Source organism: Melospiza melodia, chromosome 5 (genome assembly GCF_035770615.1).
Source record: "Melospiza melodia melodia isolate bMelMel2 chromosome 5, bMelMel2.pri, whole genome shotgun sequence".
NCBI lineage: Eukaryota > Metazoa > Chordata > Aves > Passeriformes > Passerellidae > Melospiza > Melospiza melodia.
The window spans coordinates 22,734,843-22,756,981 of NC_086198.1; the positions used below are offsets into that span (position 1 = coordinate 22,734,843).

Here is a 22,139-nt window from a genome sequence, read left to right on the forward strand (position 1 = left end):
ACCACTGATAGTATTTTGCTTCAGGGCTGATATGTGACAATCATTAAAATGATAGACTGAGATGGTGCTTTATGCATGGATGCAATGAATTTATTAGCACAGGATGCAAATATTGTCTCAAAGCTAGAGGCAAGCAGAGAGCTATCCCAAAGGAACAGAAAGAGCTGGCTAGGGAAGAGGCCCTGTACTGGCATCCCACTGTGAAACATGAGCCATCCACTGGCCAAATGGGGTCACTCTCAGTGGCCAGAGTGTTTGTGACCTCAAATCCCAGCCAAATATTGCACGGAGGACAATCCTACAATAACACTAATATATTCAATAAGCTCACTAATGTATACAATAAGTTCCCAGAAGTAACTAATCCTGCTTTTAAATAACTAACTAAATGAATGAATGAATAAATAAATGTTCAACTTGTTAAAGTCAGGCACAATGAATAAGTGCTGTTTCTCAGAACTGTTAGCAAATCAAGATGTTTTTTCTATGTTTCCTTAGAGGCAATTGTTTACTGTTTTTAAAAAGCAGTTTTTAAAAATAGGAGTCCAAGTATTAAAGCATAGTCACCATAATGTTTAAAAATTTTACTGCAACAAAGGATATTTAATTTTCAGGTTACATGTTGGTGCCGACAGCCTGCCACCAGTAGGGAAAAAAAAAAAGAAAAAAGAGTATACTAAACAACTCCTCCTAGGACAAAAATTATATACACTGAGAATTTGGATTCAAAACCTTGGCAGTTTCAGATGCTCATTACTCCATGAGCCAGAAAACTCCAAAATGTGTTCTTGTTCAAAAGCTCCCATGTTGCGTAATTGAGCATCTTGATTCATTAACTTGGTAGTCTTGATCATAATTCTTGATAAATGGACCCATAAAGGCCTTGACAACTCTGAGGAGGTTTTTTTGGTATTTTTTCTCCAAAAACATTACTGAACATTACATTACAGGTAATGATAAATTTAAGGAAGCCACCTAACAATACCTTAAACAGTTTAAATCTCCAGTAAGATTTAGGACAGTCAGACCTTAAAAAAGGTCTTAAACCTTGCAAGAGATGACAAATAAATAAAAGTCAATAGCTAGCAGTATTAGAGATTCAACTCAATATCCTCACAAAAAGTCATGAGCTTTCACATCTAAGTCGTATCAAGAATCAGCTCCAAGCAAAAATCAACACGAAATACTGGTCTTGACTGAAAATATAAGTCACAGAGCTTGCCATTGGACACCACGTACAAAAGGAATGTTAACATTCAAATGGTCAAAGAAATCTTGCAAGAAAGAGTGGAGTTTCTATAGTAGAAGCCTCTGCAACACTTGCCCAAATGGATTCATCCTGGTAACACTTAAGAACATTGTTTCTTATCAACAGTACAGTATCCACACTGCCACTGTATTTGCCAGCTCCAAATAATCAGTTTTTGGCTGTGGATTGGAAAAAGAATAATTTAAATTAATAATGTACAATGTGATTTGCCACATTTACTGGCTACATAATGTCCATCTGTTGGGCCAGTATTTGTGACATATAACTTTGTCAGTAAATGGAGAAGTTAAATAGAGAAGCTATCAGTTTTTATTGTTCTGAAGCGATTTGTAGAATTTTTAATGCAGCTTCTTCATTCCCTATACAACTGTATGACTTTTTCCTACTGCTCGGTCTCTTTTACCCTACCACTTACTTGTTCAGCTACTGATCTCCTATATGATATCCAGCTGATACATTTTTTTCCTCTGAACTGCTGAATTTACGAGGCAGGAAAAACCAGAATTTCTTTCATACCCACGTTCTAGATGGGGGGAGGAAAAATTGCTTCCTAAAAAAGTTTTGGATGATTCAGCATCCCTTTGTACATTATGAGCCTTAATTTAAAAATTGTTATTCACAATCTACCTATGAAACAAAAGTAGTTCAATTAAATGGGACCCTTTGACAGAATTAGCACCTTGCTTTCACATCAGCAAAGCTGGACCCTGCATCAAACACCTATAAAACAAAGAAATGGACTTAGCATTTCAAGGCGTCTGAGCAAGAACAGAATCATGTTTCAGATGTGGAATTCCGCATTCTCAGAAGGCATTTCATCCTCTCTGGCATGAGTGATTTTTATTCAGTTTTATTCTAGCATGCAAGCAATCCTTTCAAAGATTCCAAAACAGTCTTTACAATTGAATTGCTATTCTGCTATTGCTGATGCTCAGCAGAGGGAGAAGGAACACTCTGGGAGACACTCAGGTCTTGCCACACTAAAACTTGGACAGAAATTCCTATATAAGATGATTCACATTCAGAGCTGGATTTTCACAGATTAAATGCTGCATTTTAGGAGTTTCTTCCTCTAGTCTACAGAGTAATATGGAACAAATGTGTTCATACTTTCCTATGGCAATCTAGCAGTAACTAGGTCTGGAACCAAAAGGAGCTGAACTAAACCATGAAAGCTGAGACTCAAGTGGACTAGAGATACTGCCAGAGCCACATCAGTTATTATCCTTTGTGAATATTACAGACATCTCTCTAAAACCCAGTACCATAGCTTGAATTGTGAGTCTGTTAATTAACACCCCAAATCCATAATAGTCACAATCGGGAGACATTTGTACAGAAACCATGGAATCACCTGGGAATCATTCACCTAAAGCCAGGCAGACAGAAATCCAATTAACTCTCCAAATAAGAAAGCTCTTCACATGTCTCAGAAGTTGTTTTAACTCTCCCATTGTTTTCATTTGGACTCTCAAACAAACAGAGCTCAGCAAAACCTTGCAGCTATCACTATTCCAGGAAATGTGCTAATAAGCCAGAAGAGTGGGGGGCCCAGACACAACTTTGAAGTCACCCCTTTACACAACAGCATCTTAATTACCAAGAAAAGGAAAGGCACTGGAGTCAAACTTGCAATAGACACCATCTGAAAGGGCTAGGTGCTGCTGAGTTGATCCCTAGTTGTTATGCTCAATGACAAGTTAGAGGAAAGATTCCTTTGGACCTCCCGAGATTTTCAGGATTTCAGCTTTTTTTTTTCTGCTACTGTACATGGAGATATTTTTCTGCTTTAAACATCTTCAGTCTTGTACTTTAAAGATACAATTTATAAGAGAAAATTCTAAGAATGTCTGTGATGCAGGCAAACCCTTGGATGTATTTCGTTTCTGAAAAGTTTGGGGATTGCTTTTCACTGTCTTGCAGAAGTCCTTCCTAGTGTGATGCTCATCCAGTGCCAGGAAAGAGAACTGCAATTTCCTCTCCCTTGCCACATAGGCATTTAAGAGCATCCATATGGCAAAGGGGCAAATAGCAGCAAGACAGCTTATGGCTGCATTCATTTTATGTTTTCAGTCTGTTTTAATAATAAAAGCCATAGCTTTAGATAATCTCTCAAAAACACAGATGATTTGAACAGAAAAATTTCTGTTCAAACTTCTCTCTAATTCGATGAGGATTAGAAACTTTAGTTTGCTTTATGCATTAAAACAGTTTCCTGTGACCATTTGAGTGTGGACAGCAGGAATATTTGACAAAGAGCAAGGACTGTGAGGCTAATGATGAGGTTACAAATGCTGGCAGCTCTGGGCATCCATTCAGAGCACTGCAGGGGAATGCTGACAAGTTTGCCATCTTATCCTTCAATATCCCACTGAAAATGCTAGTTCACTGGCATATATTTAAAAAAAAATCTTTCAAGTGGAACTTTCTAACACTTTCTTCACTGTAATTTCACGACCTCACCTCCTGCACGTGAGCTGACTTCCTGGGTGTGAGGATCCCAAACAGATGACTTGAGTGTTGTACGACATTAACTATTCACACTGAACCAACAGCAGGAACAAAGGAAGGACTTCAGGGACACTTGGAATGGGTAGGAAAGGATGAAACACATCCTGCATTGCTGGCATCTCACAGTTTCCAAGTTCTCTGGATGTACAACAGGGATACTCACACCTATCTATGGCACTAGCAAACTCACCACAGGAAAATGAGCTGGATGTGTGGCTTCAGCACACAATGCAAGTAATCACACCAATATAGCAGGGAAAAAATACATGCAACAGGAGAGTCCTGGGGATCTGTGGAATTGCTGAGACAGAAGTCACTGAAGAAGCAATCTTTTGTGCCACCCTTTTCAAATAAACATAAAGGAGCCACGATTGCCACTATCAGTTCCTGAGTGACCTCATCTGAACACAGAAGGAATAATAATATAATTAAACTACTATAAAGCATATTTTTTTCCCTTTTAGATTCTAGGGAATTGTGTGCATTCATATTACTACAAAAGTCTGACAGACTCCTTCAGCAACCTATCAATAGTTAAATTTTGGCCAAAATTGGGATTCTGATTTCTGCTAGGCTCTAGCTTGCCTAGAGACTGTAAAAAGAAAAAAAAAAAAGAAAGGGAAGTATATAATTTTCCCCTTGAACAGCAGCCACCAGAAGTGAGCTGTCAGGCCACTGGACAAGATGAGCACTTGATGTGAAATGTCCTCCAGGGCACAAGAGAAGCCTTCATCATCTCTCCTTCACCTTTGCATCCCTTTAAAATGTTTGTAAAACAAATCCTGTGTTTTGTTCTGGCTCCTGTGACTTTGTGTCCCGTGCTCCAGAATGTGAAGAGAAGCTAGACAAAACACCAGGGAGGCACTTGGAGAAGGACGGGACCTTCAAAGCCATGCAGCCTCCTCAAGGACGAGGCTTGCAATCCACTTCTGCATTTGCAGTTGGCATGAAAAATTTCAAATAATCATAATAAAGCATACATTGAAACTGCCTGTGTTGTAACAGAAATTTAAACTGCCAGCTCTTCATTCTGAAATCTGTCCGCAGAGAGTGTTAAAAAGTTGACCCTTGCTCATATCGCCTGAACTGACTTAAGATAAACAATGCTTTTGGCACTGGATTTTGTTTGCTTGCTTGAAATTTTTGTCAGGGCCGTGGAGATAAACAATTAATGAATTGATAAAGCATTACAGTAATGTGTTTCAATGGTTAAATGTTTTGGTTTTAACTAAAATTATTGTAATCCTCAATGCACCTTCTGAACTGTTTTTAACTTAAGTAGGAAAAACGTTTTGAAATGTCTTTACAGATATGTTCTTTGTTTTAAAGGAGGGAACAAAACCCCACATTTCAAGATAAATGGCTTCTGTCTGGGGAGTGTTAATGAGGTAAGACATTTCCAAAGAGCCTCAGAGTGACAATAGCACACGGACTGTGGTGGTTCCACAAGTGCAGAACTGCCCCCAGCAGTGAACGCCCACTGAAGTGAAGCAAAGCACAGGCAAGAGGGAGGGAGGCAGAGAGGGGGAGAAAGAGGGAGGGAGAGAGAGAGAAAGGAAGAGAAGAGAAAAAAACCCCAAACTGTTACAAGTTCATGCACCCCTATTACAAATTCGTTTTAATTAAACAAAGAGATTATACAGACATTGCTGACAGGGATTATCAAAATAGAATGGCGCCACCTGCCCCTTGCAGCCCAATTAATTAGCAGAGAATCTGAGGTGCCAATTATCACAAAGGAATAAGAAAGGATCAGTAAACACAGCTTATGATGAACTTGAAAATTAACTCTTTCAGCTCACAGCTGAAGTCCCACAGCCTGTACAGCCCTGATGCTGCTACAGCCCTCCAAAAGCCCCACATTGAAAAAACACAACAGGCTTCTCCAGATCCCTCTTTCCCATGGTTTTGTGAAGTATGACCACTCCTGCTCTTCATGAAGTTCCCAGGGCACTTTTAAAATTTATGTCGCTAAATTTACATAGCAGGAGAAGTCATTAAGATTGAAAGGATTCCTCAAAACAAAAGACAGACTTCTTACTGCGTTTTGAGGTATGTCAGGAAAATGTAGATCACTTCTCATGTCATACCAGAGAGGTTTTAAGACAACAGGTTCAGAACAATGAGAATTCCAGTTACTGATAGATAACAGATAGAAGTTTTAAATTTTAGGAAGTAGGTATTGCTCATAGGAGCTTGACTCCTTCTCTCCCTCCTCATATAAGAATCTTCTCTTTCAAGCTCTTGGGTAGGATACTTCCAGAAGTAAAGGAATGCAAGTAGGAAGGCTCAGCAGCAGGAGGTAATTGCAATCTATTTTCCTGGGGAATCCAGAGTCTACCAGAGTATCCCAGAAATGAAACTTCAGGCTTTGGATCTATGCAGTGTGAGCCATTACCAAAGGCACTGCTGTGTCCAGTCTGCCTCAGCGCTTGCACAGCTGGCTGGTGGTGGCCCGGGAGAGGGAAGAGTTACTGCCATTTGCCCTTCCCTGTATAAACCCCACATCACTTTTAGAAGAACTTCCTCCTCCTTCTAGAAGGTTCAAAACTATACCTGCCCTCAGTCTATGGACTTGAAGCTGTGTCATAAAGAGGAATCAGTAAGTACCCCATGTGTGCGGGGCCTCAGGATTTTTTCCAGTTGTTGAAGGAAACACACGGAGGAATGACACCTTCAACTTCCCCTCCTCAGAAGAGTGACTTGCTGCCTTTCGGGGCAGGCAGTGCTATCATGTCTTATGCAATCTTGTAATCACAGCTTAACCTTACTTTGTGGTTTCCAGCAGGCCATAAAAACAAATGAACAATGAGATGCAAAGCTATGGAAGCAAGAAGAGGTAACTGCTTCATTTTTAATTTTTTTTTTCTGCAAAATAGAATTTCTTTTAGAGAACGTTTGCCTTTCCACTATGCTCGTGTTCATTTTAAAGTTACATTGACAGCTACTCTAAGTATTATACAGAGTGATAAATTTAGCTTGTAGAGCTAAGCAACTCAATACAAAAAGGGTGGATGAATCCTCAGTTATATATCCCAGTGTAAATATATATATCCCAGTGTAAATTTTGTGGTTTTCTGTTGTCTTTGCTGGATTTGAGTGTCACATCTGCAATTAAACCCCACTCGTGTCTTTGGGCTATTTCTTCTCTATTGTATTTGAAACAGAAAAAAAAAGGTGATTTACATGACAAGCCATGTCATTAAATATCGGTTAGGCAAAAACTGTATTGACTCAAATGGGGAAAAAATGAACCTCGGAAGTTTTGGTTTTAGTGTCAACATTGTTCAATACTCCTTTAAATATGAGAAGGGAGTGCTACAAGCACCTGTAGTGCAACTGGATTTAAATTAATCACACTACTGATGTTGCATGATATATAATTGCACTACCATATCTGTCTTGAGGACTGCAAAACAAAGTCCGAATACTTCAACAATGCAAACTGTGAAATACAACAAGTTTAATAAGCAAATTTGCTTGCAATGCCAAGCTCCTCTTCTTTTCTAAAGTGCTTGCTGGATCGTTACTCAATGGCTTTATTGTTTTGGGATCAGAAAGGGAGGACTTCAGCTCCACAATGCACAGTTTGTCACCCTTTGGATAAAGGAGCTGTGAACCAGAGCAGCGGGACATACTTGCATTTAACGCAGTGTGCTCCGAAGAGTGGAGCACATGCTGGCAGGACTTGAAAGCCCTGAAACGCCAGCCAGCTCCTCCAGTTAAATTGGTGAGACCTCCACATACCTGTGGGGTGTGAAAAGGCCCTGGTGCTCATCATTCTGCATTAGGATTGAGTTCATCTTATCAAATGGGCCTTTGCGCATATTGTGGAGTAATTTACCAACCGAAAAAATCATAACGATTTTCCACTTCATTTACCTCAACAGTAGCTACGTAATGTCAATAGTTTTAAACATTTAATTAGACACACCACGTGTTTTATGCTCTACTAATTACACAAAATTGTGCTCAGTAATTTTCTTCCCATTGAAACAAACCTTAAGCAGCTGTTAAAACACTAATTAGGTGAATGCCTCCACGCTGTGCGTTTGGCTCGGTGCCGAGCGCATTCCTCCCAGTGGTGAGCAGGGTTTTTCCAGTGTCCATGATGCAACCCTGAACACATGTCAATCTCTGCTGCACCACAGAACTGAGAGTGAACTCCAAACATTTATTCTGGCCCTCATCTCAGAAAACTAACATTATATATATAAAATGCAACAGTTCAGAAAGCTGTTCAATTATACTGGGCTCTTAGTTTTCTGTGCTTCCATTTTTATCTCCTAAGAGCAACTAAATTTGACACAGAGCTTGTCATTTGCAATCTCCTATGAAATCAGCACTTTTTATTGCATTGGAGCTGCCTTACAGACGTTATCTCACGATACAATCAAATAAAAATGGATTGCTGAGCCTGGTACAAATGAAGCCTTTAGTACTTAGATACTTTAGGGTTATTTTGTTCCTAAAATGTTTTAAAAAGTTATGAGCCACAATTATCCATGCTTACAGTAGCAAGGGCTGGGAAAATATTTTTTGTTTTTCAGTTTTACACAAGAAGATAACCACAAGAGAGGTTTTATTTATTTTAAATATCCTTGAGAAAGGGCATTCAAGTCTTGCCATTGACAAGTTTGGTGAGCCTAATGGCATCCAGAATTGAGTCAGTACCTCTGAATGTCTCAAATGGCTTCACTCAGAGCTTTAAGCCTGGCTGTAACTCCAGTAAAATCAGGTTCTCTTAATTAGTGACTAAGCCTGTACAGCTGCAGGCCTAATCCTGGCATTCCTACAAGGACAGAGGCCTGGCAGAGGGGACCAGATTGCCAATAACAGGAACTGTCACAGTTCCTACCTCAGCAGTCCCCCAAGCCTGCCCATGCCTCTATGAACTGGGATTTTGCTCTTGACGACATCCTGATGATTCCAGACTCAGGATTTGTTCCTGAAGAATTCCTACAAGAAGAAATTGCCCATAATGGCCGTCCTCAGAAACCCACATGTATACTTTTCCCTAAATATTTTTTTTAATTGGACCATAGTAAGTGTACATAAATCAAAAATTAAAAAGAAAATAGGGGGCTTTTTTGCCTTTGACAAATTGTTAAGCGTTATCGCCTGAGTATGCTTGCTGCTTCTACAGCCAAGAAAGTGTGCTTGTTCTATTACAAATTAATAGATTGTTTATGTTCCTAGTTAATCTATGTTCTTCACAAATTATGTTAACAATACTTCTTTTTTAATCATTTCCAGTGATTGGTGACCTAGCTGACAATGGGTCTCCTAAAATACATTGCACCTGTGGACTTCTTTCTTTTATGGAAAATTAGGATGGTCACGTCCTGGCTTCCTTTTCTAATGCCATTAGGAGCTGCATCAGGTGTACTGTTGAGTGTTTTTTTATTTTTCAACTTGCATGTTCTGAAGTCAGAAACATCACAAAAAGAAGACACAATTCTAATCCACATACCACATCACTGAAAACTGTAAGAACAGATCTGCGTAAAAGACAAACCCAAAACATAAAAGATGTTAAATTTCCATAGTTCACATTGATCTTATGTACCTGTACAAATGGAAGATATATTTTCTTTTTTAAAAAAAAAGAAAAAAGAATTTGACGTATTTAGTATCTGTGTATAAAATCAGACTTTTTTTTTTCTGTCTTGTTATATTTAGTTGAAAAAATCCTGCCATGCAACCAGACCACACACCAAGAGGTATTTCCTGATTAGAAAGAGCATTTTTCTGTTTTCTGGAAGTTCCAAGTTTAGCCTGTTTCTTAATCCTTTTTCAGGTAGTAATATACGTGTACACAGTGGGTAAAGGGCAGTGTTGCCTTATATATCAAAAGCTCTGTTATCATTATAGTGCAAGGATTTCATATCCTCAGAGATTCATACCTCCTCGATGTTTCTTGCAGGCATCTCCTCTAAGCCCTGACTCTTCTTGATCCTCAGTCATCATCTGACTCCTCCAACTCCAGTTCCCACCAATCCACTCTTTTGTACCAATAGTTCTCATTTGCTACAGTTATTGCCTGTTATCATCCGGCCTGCTCCTAATCTTTAGTAACAGAGCCCAGCTGCAACTCATTGGGGGATAAGATTACATTCTACATTTCCTTCATTTACCCATACTGTGTCCCCCTACAGGGAGGTATAGCTGAGACAACGTTAATATGAGCTAAACAATCCCTTCACATAACAAAGACAGAGTAAATCTTCATAAATTAATTATACTAAGATATAAGATAGGAAAAAATGGAAGCTATATTAAATTTATCTGTGGATATAATTTAAAATTCTCTTCCCACACAAGACCCATAACACTTTTCCTAGCAACTAGGGTGGCATTGAGTCTCACCATTAAATTCTTGATTCCTAATGCAGAATTCCCTTCCTGAACTGTTCCTTTTACAAATCAAAGTAGCAAATCTAATGTTTGTTTCCCATCTTGCAGGATAAAATATCCCCTAATTCCAACAGGCTGATCTAGGAAAATGTCATCTAAACAAGCTGATTGGTGTCCAAACATGATTACTGCAGGAAAAACAAATAAACAAACAAACCATAAACATTTTTTGTGCTGTTAGAGATGAAAATGTAAGTCCTTTTCAAAAATAAGTTGGGGAGGTCTCATACCTGTGAAAGGCAGGAATTAATCTGAGATATACTTCTGATAAATATTTTAATGGGATGAGCATGGGCACTTGCCATGTATTTGGTATTTTAATTTAGTACATGATAGCCACTGTGTTTGCTTCTGCTTTTGTGTGGACTTGTTCAATGCACAAGGATATTCTGTAAGGACAAGGATATTCTTAATTTTACATGCATAAAAAAACTGTGAAGATTCACTCAAGTCTTCTTCCAGAAAATGATAGTGGAAATTACACTAGTGTGGAAGAATTGCAGTGCACAAATGCTGCTCTCTTCTGTAGCCAGTCATTAAGTTTGGAAAAGACTTCTAAGATCACTGGGAAAAGACTTCCAAGTTCATTGAGTCCAGCCATTAACCCAGCACTGCCAACGCCACCACTGAACTATGTCACTAAACAACACATCTACGCATTGTTGAACACTTTCAGGATGTATATTCCACCACTCCCCTGGGCAGCCTGTTCTAGTGCCTGATCACTGAAGACATTTTTCTTCATGTCTGTACCTCTCCTGGCACAGCTGGAAGCCATGTCCTCTTGTCCTGTCACTTGTTACCTGGGAGAAGAGCCTGACCTGAACCTGGCTACAGCCTCCTTTCAGGTAGTTGTAGACAGCAAGAAGGTCTCCCCGACCCTCCTCTTCTCCAAGCCAAACACCCCCAGCTCCCTCATCTGCTCCACATCAGACTTGTGCCCCAGACCCTTCCCCAGCTCTGCTGCCCTTCTCTGGACTCGCTCCAGCCCCTCAATGTCCTTCTTGTCATGAGGGGCCCAAAACCAGACACAGGATTTGAGGCGCAGCCTCAGCAGTGGCAAATCCTTTCTCAAGCTAAGGACTGTTCACTCATAGCAAAATCCCAGCTTTCCAACACTCTCATCTCACATCATTTGAAGAGGATTGGGATCAGATGACTTCCCAAGGTCCCTTCCAACCTGAACATTCTACGATGCCTGCAGAACACTGGCAATCACATCAGGTGGCCATAACCTCAGTACCTTTCACACACAGCTCATTTCCTATTTATTCCTTTTTCCTGCAGGAGTCAGTTGGACTCATCTGCCTCAGCCTGAGTACCTGAATTATTTCCTTTTTATGCACAACGTGCAGCAGAGTACAGGGTGCTACAGGGTAATTTTCCCTTTCCAGCTTCTATATTTATTTCACCGAAACTTCCTTTATCAACCACATTCATGTTCTTAGAAATGTGTTCGTTTCAATAAAAATGAGTTACTGTTTTATGGAAGTTGAAGGCCAATGACCCAAATCCTATAAATCATTAAAAATACTTTCTGCCATAGAATCCTAAGTTGCTTTTTTCTCAGTAGCAGAGAAAGTATTTTACTATAAAAAGTTACATTTTTGCCCACACTAAAAATTCTGGATTAAAAATACACTAAATGAGGGACAGATGTTTAAAACAGCAGACCTACAATGAATTATTAAATATTGCTGGCACAGTGCGCCCTTTGGTACAGTTTAGTCTCTTTTTGCAATAGGCATGTTTTCACAGCTGTAAAAGCACCAAAAATTACTGTCTCTGCTCCAATATTAATATAGAAATCTATTAAAAAATACACCAGACTGCTGAACAGATTAAACTATTGTTCATACATTCTATCATTAAAATAATTTGCTTTAAAAATTAATATTAATGTCAAATGTTTTGAAATTGGTTAAGAGGAGTAGTGTCACTTTGAAGAATATATGGATTATTTATACAAAACCAAACAATTCTACTTTTTTCAAAATAAAAATGCAACCCTCCAAGAAATCAAAGAAATCAAACCTGCTACTTGATGTTTTGCTCAATGACAAGTTGTCCAACCCACAGCAGCACAGAGGTGGTGAACGATCTTGTGTGAAATCACTCCAAACCCGCGCTGAGGATGCAGTATAGGATTAAAGCCCTTTTCCACAGGTACTGGTGGTGCCTTAGAGCTATGGGAGAAAGTGAGAAAGGTCATGGAAGAGTAGATTCTGTGGTATAGGGGGTTTTTGTGTTAAAACACAATAAACATAAACAAGATGGGCAAAGAGATAAACTATAGAAAGAATGATAATATTAAAATCTTCAGACCTAGTAACTGTGAGGATGAACTTGGTAAACCCATGTTCACCACTATACATAGGTTCTGCTACATTAAAGATTTAATTTCTATATCCCAGGCTGGTGGCTCACAGCTCCAAAATCAAACATCACAAGTTCACACTCCTTGTGGAATTTTGTCTCAGTCTGTGCTTCATTTACTTGAGCACTAAACAATCTGTGATAATCACAGTTCTGATGAAGTGATGCCTACCTAAGTTTTCAACTTGTCTGGAATAAGAATAGTTGTGAGATGTCCATAACTCTATTTGTTTTAGTCAGTGCTACTTCAAATATCAATTAGGAACATTAGTCCTTGTGACATGAAACTCTTTTACTACTCGAAGCAAGGAGATGAAATGTTACAAAAATCTGCATATAAGGTTAAATGAAAGTTAGAAGACTTAGCTTGGATCCTTGAGGGAACCAAGAAAAAAATAATTCTATTGAATGTTTCTAAGAATCTTTGTCCAAACTCCAAAGAAGTGATGGGGTGCTGAGGAGACACAAAGCTTGATTAAAAGCTCAAAACCCCAGAAACACTGTTTTAAAAGCTAGGGAAAAAACCTTGAAGAATGAGCAGAACAAGGCAGGATGAGGACACAGCATGTTGGCCAACCAGCAGGATGCTAGCACAGGCAGTAATAGAAACAAAACCACACAGGGCTTTGGGAGCACAGCTCCTGCTCAATAAACAAATTCCTTGGACTGGAGACATTTTCTTGGAAGGAATTTTTACGGCACAAACGTTTCTACTCTCTTCTGGAAGCCCTGGAAAACCAAACCCAAACCTCCCCCACACTGTATGCACACACACACACACAGACACACAGACACACAGACACACAGACACACAAAACCTGAATGCCCCTTGTTATCTGTCTTGAGTAAGTCTTTGCTGAGGAGGTTCTACCCATCTGTGAAGCTCAAAGCCCACCTCATAACTGATTCCTGCCCTGAAGGACTGCCCCCATCTCTGGAAGCCTTGTTGCCATGATGTCCCACACAGAGCTCTACCAAGACTTCCCCAAGGATGGGGTTGCAGCTGTGCACACCTGGGGATGCAGAGGTGTGAAATGGCAGCACTGCCACAGTGGCCAGCACAGCCCAGCACATAATGGAACAAAGAGAGCCCTCACCACTCTGGTTAGACCAAAAAAACTCCAGGGGCTATAAAATGTAAGGAGGGAAGGGAGAGGGGGGAGTAAAAACAATCTCTGAGCAGGAAAACAAGATAAATTCATTGAATAAATTATTTACTGGAATTATTCACTTAGCTTCAATTACAATCTATCCATTCTATCCACCATCTACATCAAATTATAATGAATTATTCTATTATAACTTGGCTTCATGCCTGCTGATTTGCAATAGCTTATTTTTTCAGAAAATAATAGTCTGATGCTGTTCAGCCTTCCACAGGATTTAGATGTGCACACCTAGACATACCCAAAAGACAATTTCTTTTTGAGAATCTCACTCCTTCTGTAAATTAAAGAGAGGGGAGCAAGCATATTATATTTAAATTGCCAGCAGATATTTTAACAACATAAAAAAAGACCCAAGATACCAAAACAATATTAAAACAAACATATCTTGTTGCTTTCCTGAAGAGTTTGGCACATGTCCTGTACTGGATACTCAAATGCAGTTCTGAGAATATATAAGCACTCTCCATCCTTCTGCCATCAGGTCTCTTTACAGAGCAGATGTTTTAGGATTCTTCTGAATCTAAAATATCTTTTTCTGCTTTATCAGACCACCTCGGAAATTCATAAAAAGATGTATTTAAAAATAATTACAACATAATGCAAAAAAAGGAAAAAAAAAACCCATGAAGCTTGCTTTTTAATGTAATATATAAAAATAAGGTTAGTTTCCACAGTCACAGAGAATAATTCTTTTTTAGGAATCCAAACCTGCACTGAGTTAAAATGAGCACAGGTCAAACTAAATAGTTACACTGAAAGAAGAGCCGGCAAAATGTGCAGTAAAGTCAAGGGTTTGCAAACATGAGAATACTGCTCACCTTCCTTTTCTCATTCCCATACTCCTACTGTCTCTGTGCCTATAAGCTGATCAGCCAGACACTGAAGTTTTAATTCTATATACACTGTAATTTTTACAACATCCGTGATTTCAGCACAGCATGTATCATATTGTGGATGAAAGCAGAAATAAATAAGGAAAAAGGAGAGCAAAAAGCCTGAATTTTGCACATTTTCCCAGCAGTTTACAAAACAACACTACAAAGCAAGGGATAACCAAAGCATTATGGATCTCTCTTACCAGGGGCAGCTGCTGGAGCAGCAGGCTGAGGCCAAACTCTACCCATGTGAGCAGTCTGAAGGCAAAGTTAGATCAGGTGGGTGAAAGGGTGGGCATGCTCTGAATGGGATAGAGTGGTTCTGTCCTTGGCAAAAAATGAAGGGCAATGTAGAAGACAGCAGCACAGAGGAATTTCACCACAAATTCAAGAACCTGAAAGCACCTTGGATGTAGCCACAAATTCATATCCACAAATACAAGAACCTGAAAGCACCTTGGATATAGCCACCTCAGGTTCTACCTTTTCAAATATGCATCTCAGAAAAAAACACCACACATCACACCAGTAAGATGAAAGCAACGCTTACTGTCTCTGTCACTCTTACAGGACAAGTGTGGGGTTTTATTTTTCTAGCATAATTTGTTCTGCTATGCTAGAAGTGCTTTTGTAATCCTAAAAACACACTAGCACTACTTCCATGTAGTTTCATTGCTGTGTCTACTGCCATTAAAGGGTAAGCATATACTTCAAGACAATAATTCACTTAGCCAGTTGCCAGAGCCAGCATTATGTGAATAAGCTTGATAGATCTCTGTTCCTAACCTATCAGAAAACAATTTATGGAATCTAATAAATTAAAAATGAATTGTCTCCAGCAACCATATATTTCACAATAAATGTACGCTCTTTGATCTCAACTGACTGTGCTATGTTCTAATTAATTTTTATACAGAAGTTTGCTATTGCCCCCTAAATGGATTTTATACACAAGACTAATCAGCTAGCATTTTCAGCTGTGCCTTTGTCTTTTCACCTTCCAACCAAGTTAAAAATTCACAGAAATCTAGAATTTATGGCATAGCTTTCTACATATAAGCCTTTTCAGTTTAAGGAAGGACAGACCCATATTTTTTCTCTGCTTTCTTGACCCCAACAGGCACATAATGGAAAAAAATACATGCCAACAGCTTGAGGACCTGCCTCTAGACACCGTGACTGTGGAAATGAACTCCTTTCTAGCTCTTAGCTGCTTTCTTACCCAGCAAAAGTACTGGAGTTAGTCACTGTGTATCCCCTCCATGATCTTCTGAGATAGGTACAGAGCCATTTGGTATTGCAGTTTGGAATGGCAGGGCACCTGGCATGGAGCAGGGGTTTGGCCCTATTTCCTACTGGGGTGCTGTAACTGCCCATTCCTGAGCGGATTTTCCCGTGTCAATGACAAAGAACCTGGAAAAGACATCCACGACTGCAGTACAAAATCCCCAATTTGGATTGGATGGCCTACGCCCAGATTATTTAATGCTAATGATGTGTAGGTTCTGGCATCGGGCAAAGAAAATACCAGTGAGGCTGGGGCAGAAGGCATTAGCCTGGGGGGTAAAGGAAAGGAGAAATGAGGAGCTTGGCCACTGATGACATTTGCCTCCTGCTTTGCCACAGGAGGTAGATTTTGTTCACCTGCAGGACTAAAACACAATAAAAAATTCTAATTCATTAGAAATGAAAACACGTTTACTCCCTTGTCCAAATCCTCCTCTGTCGTTATGAATTCATGTAGAAAGGGCTAAGGCACTTTATATTTTTTTGCATAGCACCATCCTTGCTTACAAGTAAAAAGCTGTGCCTTTAATGGTCTACCTGCTATGAATCTCTGAAGGGCACTATGATGCACTTAAGCTATGAAATATCCTCTAATATCTTTTATATCCACATACAGACATATATAAACATATATATATGCTTTGAAAATTAAAATAAAAGGTTAAGAAAATGAAAAAAGCATCCCATAAAGCCCCAGTGAGAAAGAGAATAGCTAATTCAGCCTCAGCATCAGGTATCACCACAAAACAAAAAATTCTTGTGGCATACCATGTGGTCTAGAGACATCAGTAAAGTTGACATAATATCCACTTAACAAAAGGCCAGAAAACTGTCCCTCTAGAGTGGCTTAAGTATGTGAGGATCCTGCCTTGGGATACAGCCAGATGACCCTAGGAGATCTCTTTCAGCATTTTTCTATGACTCTGTAAAAACAGTTATGGGGATTTTAAAAGCTGGTATTTTAAAAACATTCTTTGCTCTGTGGAGAAACTCTGTCAAGAGGCATTCTTACACTTTGATACTGTCTTCCTATAGACTGATATTACAACAAGTAAGTAAGAATATGCAGAAATTAAATTATAATTTTAGACCATGGAGTGGTAATTTTATTTCTTTTTTCACATACAGACCATACAAGATCGTTTATGTTAAATGTTCAAAAATTAAAATAAATTCCATAATACAGACAGGAAGTCAGTGCAATGGGAACCAAATGGGAGTAATGGGACCCAGGTGGTTGGAATGGGTACAAAAACCCACGTAGATGGCCATGTACGGCACAAATTGGAGCCTGGAGATGATTATGCCAAAAGAAAGAATGGCTGTAAACTGTTAATTATATCAATGCAAACTTGGTGACTTACCACTGAGAAACAAGTTATGAGGGAGAAGTGTATAATTCACAGCTTTAATTGTAGCTAATACAAACTGATAATGTAGATACGGAAACTCTACCATATTAAGGAATATATCAGTCTAGAGCAGCAAGTGCAGAGAATTTTAACTCTTGATTAGGATGAGACCTGAGCATAACAGAAGAGGAATATGGAATTTACTTTCAAGAAACAAACAGCCACAAAGATTCCAAAGTCACAGGACAGAACTGTCAGCTTAGGACAATTAAGGATAATAAGCAGAATAGGAGGAAGCCTGTTATTCAGCAGAAAAGCTGGTAGACAGTATGAAAGTTGGTAAAGCATATACATTTAAGATTTAGTAACATAGTTTGGGCCACTGAAATACCTTCATTTACTTAGCCATCTCTCTGTTTATTCCAAGACAGAAGACAAATATCCTATGCAAAAAAAAAAAAAAAAAAAAAAAAAAAAATCACGTACAAAACTCATCTAACTCACAAACAAAGCTCTCCAGCATGAAAAATAAACACTTGTAAATAAACTCATGTAAGAGGTTTTTCATTAAGAGAAAGAATATCTGCAATATGGCACAAAATGGTAATAACTAACCTAGGTAAAAGAGGCCAGAAGCATTTCTGGCACTGGGTATGTAAGGTTAATACCTCGAAAGAATGTAGAGAGACTTTGTCAGCCCTGCTGACAGCAGAAGGTTCAGTGATAGGGAATTAAGAGCCCACATCAGCGACTTTGTAGATTTGCATTTTATAAAACTGTCCAGCAAAACCTGTGACTGATTTTAGTGCTCTTCATTTTGCTGCAGAAAGACAGAGAAAATGCACACTATTTTACCTGCTGCACTTTATAAAGTAGTATGGTTTGCTTGGCCCCTCAGGGATTCTGTGATAGCTGAAGTCTTCTTGTTTGCACTTTTTTAGAAGGAGGGAGTAATTTTTTTGGCAAAGGAGGGAAATAGATAGGGAATACATTGCTGCTATATATCACAGTCCAGCTTTAGAAACACTTTGAATATATATGTACATTCATGCACGTTTTACACTGACAAAATACCAATATGTTAACAACACACGAGTGTAGCAACCCTACTAAAGAACAGTGAACCAGAAAGTTCAACTTATAAAGTCCCATATAAAGTGAATTTTTTAACTTATCCAGATCTATCTTGTCAAAAGAAACTGATATTATTTGTTCCTACTTAGATGTTCACATCACCCCAAGAACAGAAATATTTAAAGTACATATTAGGACAAATGTTTATTTTGGGGGTGGGTGGGTTGGTGTTACTGATTTCCATTGTAGTGCCATTCATCTGGGTATATTTCATTTTTCGTTATTCTTTTTTTTGTTTTGCTTTTCAAAGAGAATCAAAGCCTTTGCAGCATATAGTATAAAAATAATTAAAAAAAAAACAACCCTGAAAGGAACAGTTAGGAAGCAATCAGGAATTTGCAAAATTATACAGACTGTAAGCAAGTCAAGAGCACTCTAGGTATTAAAAGCAAGTGGAACCCAAAGTAACAAAGCATTCTAGGTATTAAAAGCAAGTGGAACCAACCCAAAGTCACTGTCTCAAGATGGTAAAAGAGTAAGACCAGAAAACAGCCATCAGATTGTCCTACAGTCTAGAGGCAGACAGTGTAGAGGACTTTTTTGATTAAATTAGAAGGCTAAAAAATGAAATGTGAAACTTCTGAAAAACAGAAGAAGAGGGGAGAAGTGAATTCATAAAACACAAAAAGCATCAATATTGAGGCAAAATAAAATAAGTTTGGTGCCAGTAACCCAGTCAATATAGTTTGTGATGGTAAACAGTCTGAAAGAGGTGGCTGGCCTTTACTAGAGGGAGAGAATAGATCTAAGTAAATCCCATGTGAAAAAGAAATGAAAAACATCTGCTAAAGACACAAATGGTTTGTTGGCTGACATCAACAACGGGAAAGCTTCCAGTATATCAGGTCTGGGCTTGCCAGCAGGTGTTGCTGCAATTATTCAGAACAATTAGAGGTGATTTTTCCAAAAGCACAGAGATGACAGGGCCAATAAATAAGGCAAGCATGATACTGTCAACAACTGAAATGTAAGTATTTCTCATAAATCTTTTGCGGACCTGTGCAACTCAGGATTTTAAAGACAGCCACCAGGGCCCCAAATTTTACCACTCATATTAATATGGAATAATATCCTTCTCCATGACCAATGCCACCAAAATCCCCCAAACAACATGATTTTAATAATATCTCCTTTCCTATGGAGTAGAATCTCTCCTTGGCATAGAGAAATATAACTGTAAGCAAATACACCACATAATATTTTCACATAGCATGTACTTGAGCATATTTGTTTATTTTTAATAAGCATGAACTTTCACTGATGTTGACATTCATTATTTTTTAAATTAACCAACTTGATTAGTCTCATTACATTTTTTTTTTTCCTTTGTGGAAGATTTCCAGGATTTGTATTTTTTCTCTGTGGCTATGCTTCATCTTAGAAGGAGGCATAAAACAGCTTTCATGTTCAAATGTTGGGTTTTTTTCAATATACCATGACCATGCGTACAGTATTCTCTAGCTGGGCTTACACGTTAACAATAGATTATAGATGAATACCAAACATGGTTTAACAATTTTACCTAATGCTAAAATCTCTCCCTTTTTGCCATTAATGTACTGCATCATGCACACCCATCATCATCAGGATTATTTAGAGGAAGTTCTCAAAATTATGTCCACATCATGATTTGCTTGTCAAGCCTGATTTCAATTGCATTCTCAATTCATTCCTCATTTTAAAAGAAAACAGAGCTTTTTTTTTTTTTTTTTTTTTTTAACCATTCATCTTTCTAACTGGCTTGGATAAGAAAAAGTGTGTTAACAAAACACAAAGACATGATATGTTTTGCATCATTTTGAACCATTAAGTTACTGCTCATGGAAATCAACCAAGGGTTTCAGTGGCTTCTTCACACTGAACTGCATCATGACCACTCATTCCTTCATTTGCTGCTTTGCTGTTAGTTTTACAGCTGACTTCAGTGGATTCTCTGCTAGAAGCAAACCTCTCTGTCATTTACATCATGCCCTGCATTTAATGGAAAAACTGCACTGAAAAGAGATACCAATTTTTACTTCATTCAAGTAAGAGAGCTAGGCAGATGGCTCGTGGCAAATACTGCTTATTTCAATGTTATACTATTGAGACATCTCCTAGATGTGTAGCCCAGCCTCAGGACCAAGAGTCAGTCCCTCCTCCCCAGCATGTTTTATAAAGTGCTTACTCAGTGCAGGTGGAGTAATGACACTACAGTTCATGTTTCTTTTTATAATTAATTTCCAATCATTCATATCCTTCATGCTGAAAGTTAATTACATGCTCAAGTCACTTACTCTGAGATTAAATGGTACCAATTCCTTGCATGCTTAGAAAAAGTTACTTAGCACACTCTCAACTTTCATTTTAAAAACATGGATGTTGCTGTTTGCCTCAGGAAAGACACATTAATGGAGACTTTAAAAATCCTCTCAGGATGCAAATTGCTATTTAAGTGTCAGATATTACCTTATTCTAAAGGGCTCTGAGGGTAGAAAAGTAAGGATGTTGATAACTGCGAGAAAGATTAAAAAAACTCCATGAGAGAAATAAGACCTGGTAGTGCAAGTAGAGGATGAGAAGTGGTTTGACTGAAGGGATGCAATGAAAAATCACTGTTTGTCTTACAAAGTTCATTTTCTTAATCTACAAGTTTAAACAAAACAAAACAACAATTTTTTTTTCTTCCAACAGCCTGATTTACAAACCACCACAAACCACCTGAAGCCATGCTGCATGCTTCTGGCTCATATTTGAAAGCAATTAACACTTTTGTTGAAAATCAACAAACCAGAGTAAAATCCAGCTCATTTTCTCATACTGCTATAGAACAGATAAAAGAAAAAAGAAATCATCATTTATTTTTGCACCATGGAAAGCAGAAGTACTTTGGAATACAGATTTTGGATCTGTAAAGAAAGCTGACAGCATTCATAGAGTCATTTTCTGACCATATATGCACTTTACAAACAAATCCCCTTTTGCACACCATCCTAGCTGGACTTGTTAAAGACTGAGGAAGTGTCTGCGTTTGAAATAGAATCCTTTTCCAGTCACATCAAGCAGGTATGAGATTTCCTTCCCTCAAAATGTTGAAAATGGCTGCAGAAAAACTCTTTGCCTTGTGAAAGATGCACAGCTGCTCTTGGTGGTTTCAGAAATGGAGTCAGCACCTGCCATTTAATGCCTGTGCTACTACAGGGAAATAAGAAACTTTTTTTTTTTTTTCTAACTGGTATAAAATAAAGCAAAATCCTTATACCATACATGCAAGGATAACCCTTTCAAATTCATCCTGTTATGCTCAGAAAACACGATGTAAAAGCTGCTCTCAAACCCACGTAGACCTTGTGCACAATGTGTGGAGGAGATAAGCAGTGTGAAGAAGGAATAGAGACCAACTTCAGCTGAAATTTAAGCTGGCCTCACTCTAACTGGCACTAGATAGCTGAAGGCCACAGATCTACTAAAGCAACCACAACTACAACACAACACATGCATCATACTTATAAAACCTGCACTTTTCAGCACAAGGAGGAAGGAGTAATTCCAAGTGAGAATCATCCCCAAGTGAAGGGCACAGCTTAGAATCTCACCTCGCACACTCACCTCTGCAGGCACCAGGACCCTGGGGCAGCTGAAAGGCTTCTTGATATGAGCTGCCCACCAAGCACCCACCACAGGCGGCTCCCAGGATTGCTGGCCACGGGCAGGTGCCAGCAGGATTGGTTTCCTCCGAGCCCAGGCGGCAGCGGCGCTCGGGAACCCA

General features: G+C 38.8%; 1 protein-coding gene across 2 annotated transcripts in view; it reads right to left on the bottom strand.

The window, feature by feature from the left end:
• Positions 1 to 22,139, bottom strand: part of BMPR1B (bone morphogenetic protein receptor type 1B) — a 230,775-nt gene that overhangs the window by 90,037 nt on the left and 118,599 nt on the right. For both annotated transcript variants that reach the window (XM_063156587.1, XM_063156588.1), the window contains one exon: positions 12,233 to 12,384. The gene's annotated coding sequence lies outside the window, so the exon portion shown is untranslated. The remainder of the gene's footprint in view (positions 1 to 12,232; positions 12,385 to 22,139) is intronic.